A 6,032-nucleotide genomic window follows, 5' to 3' on the forward strand; every position below is an offset into this window, starting at 1 on the left:
ACTGCAGACTTGTAACGAATACATATTTGTAATTATTGTGGTACATTTTTTTGTTTACAATTTTGTCGAATTGTACACTTGTAAAGTTTTGTGGGATAGGGCACTGATGTCAGTGTACAATTGTTCATTCGAATTCGCCTGATCATATCATCTCGCCGAACATCCTGTACCCTGTACTTACAAGTAACTCCGAATTGTAATGCCATTCTTAAAAATGATAACAACGGAAACACGCACGCAGTAACCAGAATCATACGCACGAGTATATTTATTTTACCATTTCTATTAAACATTTCAGTTATTGATAACAGTATGTTTAAAGAGTTTTCAGTTACAGTTAAACAATGCTTCTGATGAACCGGCAGCAGCGGCATATGTTTTAAGTAAACAAATGGGAAGCGCCACGTTTTGCATCTTCTCGGAAACTTGGAGCGTTATTCTTGAATGATCATTTGACGTAGGTATAATAAATATCATTTGCCGTGTGGTGGCCGGCTTTAGAATAGCGCCAACCCTCACATAGGATAAGGGTGTCGTACGAGGCGACTAAGTCCACAAACGAAGCAAGAAAGTATTTCGTTACAGGGGAGATGGTCGTCTTCTTAGCATTGGTTTGCAATCCATCTAGGAGAAGTAATGTAATGGACCCTATAATGGACGTGGAACCGGTAATGGGACATAAAACCACAAATCCTCTAAAATAAGTATCTAAAAGTAGTTTATGAACACTGGAAATATTTTACCATAAATAAGAGTCATAGAGCTGTTTAAGTTTGATTTTTTATTAATTTCGGTTACTTTTTAAGAAATTGGCGTCAACCCAAAAGTTGTCGTGTCACCGAAAAATATAACTAGTAAGAATTCTTAACAACTTCGCTAAGAGAGGTGAGTTCATATATTAAATTGTAATTAATTATAACTTGGTGTAAACTAGAATGTGTTTTGTTAATTGCATTTACCATGAAATAAGGTACACAACACACTATTTTGTGTCTCTAGAGATGTATAAAAAATAATGGTATTTTGCCCAATCCCATTATAGGAGCTCTAAAACTGCATACCTCCTATGATGGGATAACTTACAATTTACATAATGATGCTTGCCATGGCGTAATTTCATGTTTAAATAATACAGAAGTAGGTATAATGTAGTTACGAACTATGTCAGGAAGTCTTCTCGGACTTCGGATATAGTATTTTATGCAACCGTTGTTTAAGAGGGGTCAAAAAAGGCGAGTGACGTGAAGCCGAAAATTGTTAATAAAGACGCCACGAGTATTTTTTGACTCAGTTAAACAACGTTGCATACAATACTTTTTCTACGACCAAGCACTTACTTTGAAATGCAATGAAATAATAATAAGAATAGATGATAATGATTGTTTAATGTCCTAATGTGATAGGTTGTTCAGTGCGTGGGATTCTTAAGGGGAACGAAAATTTTATTATTTTTGCGCCACGACGCACGGTTTAGGAGATACAGCCTTATAAATATATATATATTTTTTTTGTTTTTTTAATATTAATTAGGGGTTTCTTACAGAGGAATGAACATTTTATTATTTTTGCGCTACGACGCACGGTTTAGGAGATGTAACCCATAAACATTTTTCTTTCTTTTTTTTTTATTTTGTTTTGTTTTTCGTGTTTTTTTAAATATTACTTTGGGGTTTCAAAGGGAAACGAAAATTTGATTATTTTGCGCTACGACGCACGGTTTAGGAGATACAGTATTATAAAGTTTTGTTTTGTTTTTTTTAATTTTTTTTTTATAATATTAATTAGGGGTTTCTTACAGAGGAATGAACATTTTATTATTTTTGCGCTACGACGCACGGTTTAGGAGATACAGCATTATAAAGTTTTTTTTTTGTTTTTTATTTATTTCTCTTTTGTGTTTTTTTTTAAATATTAATTAGGAGTTTCTTACAGAGGAAGTGGTTTTATTCGTAATCACAGACAAAGAAAATAAACTAATAAAAACACTTAAAATAAAACCTTATAAATAAAAAATTTGGCCTAGGTCGTGGTCGCTCGGTAGGGTACCCAGAAGGCTGGCCGCATTGCCCCGCTGGATGGCAATGCTGATCCGCTGGGCAAAATATTGGCCAGCCCTCTGGTCACCAGAAGCCTCTATAAGGCGCTTTGACAGCTCCTTATAGAGGAATGAACATTTTATTATTTTTGCGCTACGACGCACGGTTTAGGAGATACAGCATTATAATTTTTTTTTTGTTTTTTTTTATTATTTCTCTTTTGTGTTTTTTTATATTAATTAGGGGCTTCTTACAGAGGAATGAACATTTTAATATTTTTGCGCTACTACGCACGGTTTAGGAGATACAACCCATAAACATTTTTCTTTCTTTTTTATAATTTTTTTTTTGTTTTTCGTGTTTTTTAAATATTACTGGGATTCAAAGGGGAACGAAAATTTGATTATTTTTGCGCTACGACGCACGGTTTAGGAGATACAGCCCTATAAAGATGAAAACTGATGATGATGATGATGATGTGACCAAAACATGTCTATGGTTCACTCATCTGGCAGAAATGACAATTAAAATTAGGTTGGCAACAATGTATTCCATACAATATTTTTTAAGTGGTGATTACACGAAGTATCGTAAAAGTGCCAAAAAGATACTGCGTGTATGCACAAATACTTTTTTGGGGAATAGACTAAAGACTTGTCTTGACAACTATAAGAGAGGGGTTTAAAGGTGTGTGCACGACCCTTTAAATGACAAATAAAAGTACGGGAGTAGAAAAAATTAATATCGTTTTTACAAAATTTTATTTAACATGCCTGTTAGTTAGTGTGGTTCAAATCTTGGAAGTTGAATTTGAGCCACTTTCGGATTTCCGATTGAGTTGAAATTTTGGATACGTAAGCAAATCGGATGACAATGCAATATTATGATAACATTGACCTGATCTCATGATGGAGACAGGAGGTGGCCATGGGAACTCTGTAATAAACGCAACCTTATTGTGTTTGGGTTTGTTAGAATTGTCTTGATGAGTATTAGTTGGCTGTGAAAAGAAAAATACATTCTTACATAAAAGCTTATACCAAATATGACTAATAACTAGTTTTTTGCCAAAAATTTATTCCCTGTTCCAATATCTTATACTGATAGGGTATGTCCATTATAGGGGGCCCATTACTGGATCCACGTCCATTACCGGGGTACCATTACTGGAGAAAAAAGGCATAGTTTTAATTTGTAAATTATGTGGAAACTAATTGCAGTATCTTTGATATAACACGCCTGAAACATAAAAGATGGATAGGATTTTCATCTTTAAACACGCTAAGCGGTAGAACTTTTGCCGGTATCAGGGAAATATCACAAATACTCCAAATTTCCTCTTAAATGTCCCATGACTGGTGCTGTTACTATATAGTCCAAAATAAAACCCGGGATGGAGTTTCCGTAAGGCGCGAGTAGGGTCCAACCTGAAATAAGCGGCAGATTCCTGCAGCTGACCTGTCTCTACACGTATTGGCTCGCCTTTCCTGTGGGATAAGACAGTGAAGCCGAGAGGGTAATGCAGGTGCTGGGCATCCCTGCGTTTCCTTAATTTCGTCCCAGGTGGTGTATATATTTCTCCGGTTTTACACTATAAATTGTCTGCAATAGACGCTAAGGCCAATGATGAATAAATATCATAATGAAAATGTATTATTTGCGGGTCCTCGTACGCTTGGCCACATAAAGTGCGGATGCGAAGTACTAGCGCATTATGATAGCGAGATAGAGTTACTAACGCCCGATTTCTGTCCTACACACATTACAAAACTAGAGTCCCGTCTAAGCTAACTCTGCACCGATTTGAATACACACTTATAATATGCTAATGCCATGCAGAGTTACCTTGGTCCGACTCTACACCTGGTGGTACAGCCATTAAAAAACTCAAATAGTTTATCTATTTCTCACGCAACAAATCCGTTCTTTCTTCAACCAGAAACGTCATTTTTGACACTGACAGATTATATTACCCATAACAAATCCAGATCAAATTCATAATCTGTTATAATGTTATTACAATTCGAATAAGCCACCTGGCCGTGATCGACACGATGATCGACAATCGAAAATTATAAGCAGGCTTGTGCGTGGTCAAAAACGTTGAATATGATAATACTTTGACGCTTGAAAATATAGAACTATACGGTTATGAATTATGATAGTGGGACTAGGTGGCAGCGTCATAGAGATAGTAAGGCCAACTCAAACGTCCTCCATTATGAAAACTAAATAATGTCGTTCTGTTATTCTGTATGTGTTATGTTCTCGCATGCATTTCGCTTCGTACATAAATTGGTGCGAACGAGACTTAGCGGGGGGAATGATAACAAAATGAAATCATTTTGATGTCAAAATTCAAGTTTGAATTAGCTTCAGTGTGTGTTTGCTTTGAAAGTGATGGGTGTTTTATTACGTGGATAACTCCAACTATATCATAAGCTGCACTCAATAATAAGCATAACATTAAATTAGGCAGATATTATACAATACCTACTAAATATGGCACCTAACAAATGTACAATTGAATGTTCATTTCTGTAGACTGCCAAGGTTTGAGCGTTAAGAGGTAACAGACGGACTGACAGTTTCTTTTTCCTTTATTGATATTCCAGAATGTAGAGGTGAGCTTCGATTTTGTCGCAGCTTACAGTTATGAACCTGAAAGCTATCAAGTCCGCTATTTACAAAGGTTGTAAAAAAATCTCATCGTTCTTGGCCTAAATAACCAGGTCTTCTGTCGTGAATAGTTCACATTATTGGTTCATTGTCAATAAAACGTCAATAATGCCATTGTCGTCTTGAATTTGCATGTGCCGTTTGGAAGCCTTTTCATTCTATACATATTGATAGAATTGAAAAGCTCCAAAATAAATTTATAAAGTCACTTGATTTTAGAACCGGTAATAAGTATATTAATTACGCCGACTCTTTACAGCGCCATAAATTCCAGTCACTCAGCAACCGGCGTGATTGTGCAGATACTGTTTTACTATACAAAATACTAAATTCAACATTAGAAATCCCTTCCTTACTTGAAATGGTTTATCTCAAGGTCCCTCGTGTCCGTATACGTCAGTGTCGCAGAAAGGAATTGTTCTCTATTCCTATTAGCAGAACATGTTATGCCCGTAATATGTTTAATAGACGTGCTTGCCGACTTTTTAATGAATGTGATAAACTAACAGACTTTGATATTTTTAATAGTAGTATAATATCTTTAAAGAAAATGTTCCAATGATTAGCGATACAATTCACCAATGTTCCAAACCCTTAGATTACATTAAATTTCAGATTAAATATTAAAGTTTATGACATAATGTGTAACTTCTCAAATATTTTTTGTTAAAGTTATACTTGTAGTGTAAATGTATGTGCACTTATATTATATAGTACCTATTTAGCACAGTTACAATTTAAGGAAACTGTAAGTCTTGTGGGAGTTAACTATTTATGTACAGATTTTTGTATATGACCGTTTGTTTCTCAATAAATAAAATAAAAATAAAATAAAATTGTTTGAGGTATTGTTTGTTTATGCATTGAAAGTTAAGGTCATCAAACTATACATTGAGTAGGTATGTACAGAAAAAAATATTATTCCATACCGACGCAGGCGGACGATTTTAGAAGGAGGTAATATGTATATATATATAGCTACGATAAATTTTTGAGCTCAAGGTAAAGTGGATTTATAATGACCATGGCTTTAAAAAATAAAACAATTGAAAGTAATCATTAACATTTTACTTTATTTATGGTTATTTTTTATTTAAGAACTTTAATATATTTCATTAGGCCGTTATTAAAAACAATATAATTCCACTCGTTAACTTTTAGTAGGTACCTACGTGGTAGAGAAGCTTACGTATATAGGTAGTATCAATAAATATCGAGATAAATTTCATGTTCATTGCAAATCGATGCAGTCCTTGAACTTGTTTCTTTTTAAAGTGTCATTTAATAGAACTTGCTAACTATGTAAACAAAAGTTAC

The sequence above is a fragment of the Cydia amplana genome, chromosome 5 (assembly GCF_948474715.1).
Source record: "Cydia amplana chromosome 5, ilCydAmpl1.1, whole genome shotgun sequence".
Lineage (NCBI taxonomy): Eukaryota > Metazoa > Arthropoda > Insecta > Lepidoptera > Tortricidae > Cydia > Cydia amplana.